This window comes from Lathamus discolor, chromosome 5 (assembly GCF_037157495.1).
Source record: "Lathamus discolor isolate bLatDis1 chromosome 5, bLatDis1.hap1, whole genome shotgun sequence".
Lineage (NCBI taxonomy): Eukaryota > Metazoa > Chordata > Aves > Psittaciformes > Psittacidae > Lathamus > Lathamus discolor.
This window is the reverse complement of record NC_088888.1, coordinates 22,697,357-22,706,595: the sequence shown is the minus strand read 5'-3', so window position 1 is coordinate 22,706,595 and position 9,239 is coordinate 22,697,357. Positions and strand designations below refer to the sequence as shown.

At 42.6% G+C, this 9,239-nt stretch overlaps 1 long non-coding RNA gene across 1 annotated transcript; it reads right to left on the bottom strand.

Moving 5' to 3' along the window:
* Positions 1–1,876: 1,876 nt before the first annotated feature.
* LOC136014259 (uncharacterized) lies at positions 1,877–8,343 on the bottom strand. The gene is made up of 3 exons (XR_010612583.1): positions 7,878–8,343; positions 2,794–2,889; positions 1,877–2,187 (listed from the first exon to the last, which is right to left on the bottom strand). It is a non-coding gene; the product is annotated as an uncharacterized LOC136014259 (long non-coding RNA).
* Between the last annotated feature and the right edge of the window lie 896 nt (positions 8,344–9,239).

Sequence of the window (9,239 nt, the reverse complement as noted above, 5' to 3'; positions counted from 1 at the left end):
CCAGTTTTCATACCATGACCTGCCCGCCTCATGATCTTTCTTACGTTGATCTAACCTTTTCCGGAGTTCAGACATGGTGTCCTGGACTACTCCCGTATGGTCAGCAAAAGAGCAACATTCTTCATTGAGAGCTACACATAACCCTCCTTATTTTAAGAGCAATAGATCTAATCCTCTTCTATTTTGTAGTACTACTTCTGATAAAGACTTTACTGAAGTGGCTAAATTTTGGATAGATTGTTCTATTTTTGCTAAATCTGCATCTACAGCCATCTGCAAACTTTGTAATTCTTGACCTTTTACTAGGGAGGCTATGCCTGTACCTGCTCCAACTCCGCCCGCTATCAGCAGTGTAGCTAAGGTTACCACTGTAATTGGCTCTCGTTTTTGTCTATTCAGATCTCCTTCAAAGTGGCGTAACACCTCCTCAGAGGTGTGATAGATTAGACGAGGAACAATAATCACCTGTACGCAAAACTGAGATTGATCAAACACGTTTAGGGATAGGCAAGGCGTTACTCCAATGTCTGAACAAACCCATTTAGCTCCTGGTGTCGGAATAGCCCATTTGTCATTTTTATTCTTGTGTTTCTCTATAGTGCGTTTTTCTATAGTGACTGTTCGGTTGCACAAAGGCTGATGCTTTTTGGGCACTGTACCTATACATTTTCCTTGACCTGTTACTGATTGAATAGTAATTCTTTGCGTATGGTTTCTCTGGTCATTCCATGGGCATTCTCGTGGGTTTGAACCATTAGACCATTGAATCCTACCTTGTTTTCCAATTGCCTCAAAATATGGTGGCCTAACATTATAACATAACCAACATTCCTCAGTTAAATTTGGTTTGCTTTCATTAAGGGCACGATAAGAGGCTTGCATTAGACTCCATAAGGGGTCTTTGGATTCTGACAACTTTAGATCCCTGGATACAATGTCATTAGAACATGGTGCAAACCTCTCATGCCAGATAATGAGGAAATGAAGGACACCGGCAAACACCAACATACTATGACCAATCACAGCCAAGGCCACTAAGTGATAAATGTACAATGTAAAAGCTATAAGCCAATGATCTCTGTATGCAAGGTATATAAGTATCCATCTGCTTAGCAATAAACTGAGACTTGTTGGTCATCATCTGATGAGCTCGTCTCCCGGCGATTCCCACATATACAGACTCAAGATATGTATTCGGAGTTGTGCATGCACATGGTGCCGTTTGGAAGGAGAGGACTGTTGAATTCACGAGGAAAAAAAACATTAAACATGCACAAGAAATACTGAGACTGTTGGAAGAGGTCCAACTACCTGAGAATGTGGCAATTATGCACATCAAGGCACACCAGATCCTCAGTTAAATTTGGTTTGCTTTACTATTCTAAAGTAACTTCCCCTATCCGCTCCTGATTCCCAATATCTAATTCCCCAGATACGGCCAACTAACCATGTGTCATCTTGGGGTTCTTTTATATTGATTTCAATTCTGGTACAGGACACGCTGCCACAGGGTATTTTAGGGTGTCCATCAAAATCATGCTTTGGGGGAGTGCAGCCTGGGGGTCCCCAAGTTACATCTATATGTTTATCTCCCCGCGTTTTCCAATTTGAAGCAATAGTCTCACAACCCCAATAGCCACAGTAAAAATGACCTGGATAATTACAGTAACTTCTGCCAGGGTTACTTGCTGGACATATATAAAATGCCTTGCATTGGGCCTGAAGCTTTGCTAGATCTGGGGTAAAAACAGGGGAGTCCTGTTCTATAGGTATCAGGGAATATAGATGCACGGAGAAATTCCACTTCCCTGGACCGATCTGAGTTTGAATTAATTTTGACCCTGGTAAATTATATAATTTCCAGGCCATAGGTTCATGAGGGTTTCCATTTGCTTGTGTTATTATCAATAACAAAACTAACGGTATACCAGGAAAAAGGGTGTCTGTCAATTTTGCTAATTTAAGTATATTTTTACCAGTCCTGGGGAAGTTCGGCCATTGCTGCTTTTGCGTCCCATTGTTCTGGTTCTTTTCTCCACAGTTCGTTCCTCCTCTGCCTCGCCCGTCGACTCGGTTGCTTCCAGCCACGGGGTGTACCATCTTCTCGGCAGCAAGGGAATTCTTCAGGAGAACAGCTGTTTCGGGCTTTATGCCTGTTTACATAGGCTTCCCACTTTGCAGCCTTAACTAATGGGGCAAAGCAAGACACAGTTAGTACTTCCCTTCTACACTTTATAATCAAAATTTCGGCTATAAAGGGGACTGGTTCATTGGAGTGGTAACAATAATATTGAGGGTTTATTCCTTTGGCAAAAATTTCCCACCACTCATGGGATTCCGTATAATTTTTTTTTTTTTCTTCTTGTTCAGACTCTAATTGTTCTAATTTCCACTCAGTGAGAGTTCTTTGGATTTTCCAACACTGTGTGCAAACTCCTATTGGAGGGCATCCACATTCACAGTGTGTCCACCATTTATCCTGACATACCTTACACCTAAAACAAGCAAATGGATAACAATTGCAATTCAAATTATTACACCTAATTCGTATATCTAGAGTACGTATATTATTTACATTAGCATATCTTCTTATATCCACTATTGTGTGGTTGCATAAGTTTAGCAATTTCCTTTAACACAGTTTGTACGCTTCCATATATAATAGATAGAAAAAGAAATTATTATAGCAAATATAAACAGCAATACACACTTTATACCAAAAGGTAATGTAGCAAAATAATCAAATAAAGTCTCTATCATTACGTTATCTTTTCAGGGTTATCTTGGTGTCACCTGGAGTACTGATTACTTTCCAGTGGGGTCTCGTCACTGGGCCTTTAATGCGACTGGCATGAGTCCATCCACGCTCAGCAGTTCGGACAGCTGTTTCTGTTGTAAGCAAAACAAGATAAGGTCCCTCCCAGTTGGTTTTTAGGGTTTCTTCCTTCCACACTTTAATCAATATCCAATCCCCAGGTTTAACTCTGTGAATTTTTAAGTCCAACGGGGGTCGTTGCACAATCAGTCCATGTTCCCAAAGCTTGTTACGGTGTTCTGCTAATTGTGAAACATATTCATTAATCACACGGTCTCGAATTAAAACATTTGTTTGTGGACTTTCAATTCTATAAGACATTCCGTACACCATTTCAAACGCTGATATTCCTACATCTGCTCGGGGTCTAGTTCTGAGAATTAATAGTGCCATGGGTAGGCACTTAATCCATGATAATTTGGTTTCTATCATTAATTTAGTCAAAATAGTTTTAATTTCTCCATTCATTCTTTCAACTTTTCCCGAACTTTGTGGATGCCATGGTGTATGGTATTCCCACTTAATACCCAAGCTTTCTGTTAAATCTCTAACAATTTTTGACACAAAGTGTGTTCCTCTGTCCGAGTCGATTACTTCAGGTACTCCATATCGAGGTATAATGTGTTCAAGTAATACTTTAGTAACTTGGTTAGCAGTTGCCCTGGAGGTAGGAAAAGCCTCAACATAATGTGTTAAATGATCCACCATTACTAATAAATATTTGTAACGCCCTACCCTAGGTAGTTCAGTAAAATCCACTTGTATGTGTGAGAAAGGTCTGTATGCTGGGGAACGTCCTCCAAGAGGTTTTTGTCTCACGTTGCTTCTATTAACCTTTTGACAGGTCTCACAGGCTGCCGTGACTGTCTTTGCTATGTTATATACGCCTATACAGGCAAATTGTTGATTGAAATGATCAACTAATGCCTGGGTTCCCCAGTGTATTTTACTGTGTATTTTTGAAAGTATTTCGAGTGCTATGCCCTTCGGCAAGACTTCTCTCCCATCTGGCAATATGTACTTCCCATCTTGTTCCTTAGCTCCCATTCGTTCTAGTTTTTCCTTTTCTGCAGACTCAAAATCAAATTTTTACTAACAGGTACTTGTTGCATAGTCAAAATCATACTATAATTGCCTGCCACTCGTTTTGCTTCTGTATCAGCTGCATTATTTCCCCTAACTTGATAACTTGTACCTCGCTGGTGTCCCTTTATATGTACGACTGCTATTTTATTCGGCATTTTCAATGCCCCCAGAACTCGCCGAATTAATTCCGGGTGTATCAGTTCTTTTCCCTGTGAGTTAACAAACCCTCTTTCCTAGTGGTGTGTACTACTCCGAACGCATAGCGTGAGTCTGTATATATAGTTCCATCCTTTCCCTTCAGTGACACTAATGCTTTCCACAATGCATACAGCTCACAGGCTTGAGCCGACCAGCTGGCACTCAGGGGGCCTGATTCTATTGTCTTAAGTTCTCCTTTTTCCAACTTAACGATGGCATATCCGGACAATCGTTTACCTTCCACTATTCGTGATGACCCATCTATAAATAATACTTCTCCACATTGTAGTTCTTCTTCTAAGTCTGGCCTAATCCGTGTTTGTTGTTCAATTGTTTGAAAACAATTGTGCAATAGTTCATTACCTTCTCCTGGGTACAAAAATTCAGCGGGGTTAACTGCTCCAATAGTTTTCAAAGATAGTTTAGGGGATTCTATAAGTATTCCCTCATACTTTAATAATCGGCTATCTGTAAGCCATTTTTCTGCTTTTTGTTGTAACACTCCCCTGATGTTATGAGGCGCATATAAGACAACTTCTCCATTAAAGGTAAGGCGATTCGTTTCCTCAAGTAATACTGCAGCAGCAACAATGATTTGTAAACAACTCGGCCAACCCCTGCTCACAGGGTCCAACAGCTTTGATAGGTATGCCACCGGTTTCTTCTGTCCGGCCCATTCCTGAGTTAATACTCCGAATGCCGTTCCTTCATGTATGTTAACAAATAAATGGAATGGCCGCTTTAAATCTGGTAGGCTTAAAACCGGTGCTTGACTTAGCTCTCTTTTGAGACTGACAAACTGCTCTTGATCCTGAGGGGTCCACTTGGGTATTTTGTCTTGAGACAGTTGTTCATATAAGAATTTAACTTTAAAGCTATAATTTTCTATCCATTGCCTACAATACCCAAATAGCCCTAATGCCTGCCGAATTTGTCTCTTAGTGACAGGCATAGGTAATTCCAAAATTCCTTTAATGCGCTCTGGATCCAATATCTTCTGGCCGTTAAACAAATAATGTCCCAAATATTTCACTTTTTCCTCCACAAATTGTAACTTTTCTTGTGATACCCGTAGGCCCTTTTGTGCAAGAAAGTTCAGAAGTCAAATGCTTTCTTTTCTTACATCCTCCTTATTATTCCCTGCTATGAGCAGATCATCTACATACTGTAACAGCACGTTTCCCGTTTGTACCTGGTATTCTTTTAAGAGCTCTTCCAGGGCCTGTCCAAACAGATTAGGGGACTCAGTGAACCCTTGGGGAAGCACGGTCCATCTCAATTGCTGTCTACGGCCTGTCTCTATGTCTTCCCATTCAAAGGCAAAATAATCACGGCATTCTTCTGCAGTGGACAGGCCCAAAAGGCATCCTTTAAATCAGCCACACTATACCAGGAGTTATGGGGTCCTAGTTTGCTTAGCAGTGTGTATGGATTTGCTACTACAGGGAACCGGGTGATAGTTCTTTTGTTTATTTCCCTTAAATCATGTACGAGCCGTTATTTCCCATTTGGTTTCTTTACAGGCAAAATGGGGGTGTTAAAGGGTGACATACAAGGCTCTAAGATTCCTTGTGCTAACAATTGATCAATTTCTGGCTTTAATCCTCTCCGTCCTTCTAGGGATATGGGATATTGCCTTACTCTCACAGGTATGTGGGGTTCGGAAATTTGGATTTTAATCGGTAGAATTTCCAGTCTACTAATTGTGTCCGGAGAGTACCAGACATCGGGGTTAATTTGTTTTTGATCATCCACGGTCAAAGGATAAGCAGACACTGTTATCTCTTGATTTTTTAACCTTAATTTCTAATTGCAATTCAGCAATTAAATCTCGTCCTAACAAATTAAATTCTGCTTCAGGGACGAGCAAGAGTTCACCCATTCCAAATTTATTTTCTGTTTCGAATACCACATTTTTGATTTTGCTTACTTTAAAGGGTTCTCCTTTTGCCCCAATTACTTGTACTTTTTCAGGGGAAACTTTACATCCCTCAGGTATTTGCTTAATAGTTGATTTCTCAGCCCCAGTGTCTACTAAAAAGGTGAACTCTTGTTTATAGGGACCTATTTTTAATTTTATCAAGGGCTCATGATGACTCCGGTCCCCTAAGATATAGGGCCCCTGACTCTCCTATTCCGTCTTCAATATTTCCTCATCCCTGATCCTTTCTCTGCAATTCTTCTTTATATGTCCCTTCTTTCCACAGTAAAAACAACATCTCTGTTCCTTCTGTACTACTACATTCCCTTGTTTCGCTCCAGCAGATTTATGTTCACTAGTTCGCCCTCTGTGATCCTCTCTGACCGCTGCTACCATCATTTTTACTTGTCGCTTGCTGCTCTCTTCTTCCCGCCTTACGTAGACTTTCTGAGCTTCTCTCAGTAATTCATCCAACCCTCTATTCTGCCAGTCTTCTAACTTTTCAATCTTCTTTCTGATATCTTCCCATGATTTTGCCACAAACTGGGTTTTTAGGAACGCTTGCCCTAAAGGGTCGTCTGGATTTACTCCAGAGTACAGCTGAAGGGCTTTCCTCAGTCGTTCCAGCCACTCAGTAGGGTTTTCGTCTTTCTTTTGCATCTCATTAAATGCTTTATTGATATTCTGGCCACGGGGTACTGCTTCTCTAATTCCCTGAATTACTATAGTTCTCAGGTCCTGCATATGAGTTCTATGCACTGGATCCTGATTATCCCAATTAGGTCTTTGGAGTGGCCATTTAATATCTGCTTGAGGTCCCTGGGCATGTTGAGCATCCCACAGTCTCATTCCTGCTCGTCTAATCATATCTCTTTCCTCAGTATTAAATAATTGACCAAGGATAGATTGCATCTCATCCCAACTATAAAGGTTTGGTCCCAAAAATTGATCTAATCTTTCTGCCACCCCGAGTGGGTCCTCTGTTAAGTTTCCCATCTCGGTTCTTTTAAAATCTCATAGATCAGCCGGATTTAAGGGTACGGAAATATATCCGATCACAGGCTGAGGTCCCCCCATGGGTATTTCCCTTAGAGGGTACATCTGGGCTGCCCCTTTTTGACTTCTAGTTACGCATCTAGGAGGAGGGGAACAAGAGTGTTCCGACTCTGGTGGGGGAGTGGATGCTCTGGGGACCTCTGGAGGGGCTGTGGGAGCAGGAGGAGGAATGTAAGGAGGGGGGGTTAGAAGGGTTTCATCTAACTCTTCCTTCTTTTTCTTTTGTTTAGTTTTTATCTCATTCAGCGGGTAAAGTCTAGCTCCCGGTCTTTCTAGCCACACTTCCGCGTATTGACTCTCCTCAGGGTTAAGGGGTTTTTTATTATTAACCCAGAGGTTTAATTGCTGTCTTACCCAATCTTCTTCTGACCCATAGACTGGCCAAAAGACATTTTTAGAAATCTTCTTCCCTCCCCATATCTTAGTACAATATTCTATCATTTTTTGCTTATCTTTCCCTAGGGTTCCAGGGAAATATCTCCAATTGTCTAAGATTATGCCAGAGGGGTATTCTTAGGTACAATGGGTACCCTTCCCATGGGAGTCGAAGGCTTGCTGCCCTTCGCCCCCATCTTCTGGAATATCCACAAACATACACTCACTCGCTCCCCCTTGTTCCTGGCCCAGTCCCTCGCGGGAGATGGGAAACACAGTACTTAAGGGTCCACACTCGCTTGGTTCAGTATATCGAACCTCTCACTCGTTATATTCCAGGAAACCCAATCCCGCCCGAACGGCAAACCCGCGAACAATTTTGCCGTGAACAATTTCGCTCTGCGAATAATTTCGCAATATACTTACGCGTCCTGCATCTTCGTCCGGACTCCCGTGCACAGAATTTTATGGGATTTTACCGGTTTCTCCTTTGCTCATTATTCTAGAATTTAGGTTCGTCAGTAAGGTTGGGGTAAGTCGTTGGTCGCGGGGCCGCGAAATGTCGCGGGGCGCCTCCCCGGAGGACCAAAGCCTTATCCGAGTCACGGCACCAGAAAATTGTTATAAATTGAGACCACAACGGATCATAATCCAATTAAAATTTTATTAATTATAGCAAGTAGAATATGAGCAAAACAGCGCTGGACGACAGGGGAGTCTGCGCTCCGCCAACTGCCGCCCTGAGCAGTTCAAACAGTCCCTTTTTATACATCTTTACTTCCGTGTTCATGAAGTAGTGGAGGTACTCTGCGCATGCTTCAGCTGTTGTTAGGGGGTCGTTTTCTGCCTCCTGATGGTCGTTGAGGCCGAAGTAAGAAGTCTTCCTCTTTTGTCCCATAGTTGACCCCTCTACTCCTATGTTGTCTTGCAGTTATCTTATGTTTGCATAAGCGGTCTCTGGTTTAGTTGGTGTAAGCGATTGTGGTTATCTTATCTTGTGTAAGCTGTGTCTGGTGGCTGTTTGCCTGACCTTAACATTGGGCTTAACATAAATCTTAATAAACAATACCCTAGTCTATAGTTTCTCACAGCTTTAACCTGCCAGAGGGGAGATGGAGCTTTAAGGTCTCTTCCAGCCAAAACCGTTGTGTCATTCCACAAGCTGCCCAAGTAACCTTCCCACACCAGTCAGTCAACAACAACAACAACAACAACATGGGGCTCTAACACAAGGTAACAACCACAGCAAAGACCATACCCTTTTCCAGGCTGAGCTGCTGCTGCTCTTCCTTCCGAAAGGAAACACACACAGCTGTCCTCTCCACACCTACTCCTATAAGAGCTGATCTGGCTGAGAAAAGGAACACTGCCTTTCCCCACCCCAGGTTTTACAGGCTGGAGCCTGCCCTGATTTAAACAGCATCACCTGGACACTGAACTGGGATCAGCTGATGGATGGAGTGAGTCCTCAGAGGTGCTGGTGGGAACACAGCCAGCCTCAGGTGCAAGTGACCAAGGGGACATGGCAGGAGAGCCTTGCTGGAAGGGGTAGAAGGACTTGGAAGAGTTCAGCATCGAGTTTGGGGGTTCCCAAGGAGTCGGTTGTGTAATTGGGGCTCACCTAATGGCCCAGCAGCCTTGCAAAGCAAGTCAGGGCTTTGCAAGTTGTTCTGGATCAGAAGGGAGAGGGATGGATGTGAAAGAAAGTCACCCCTTCCCGTGTGCCTTTCTTGTCCTTCACATGAACAATACATTTACTCAGAGTACCAGGAATCTCGCAAACTCTCT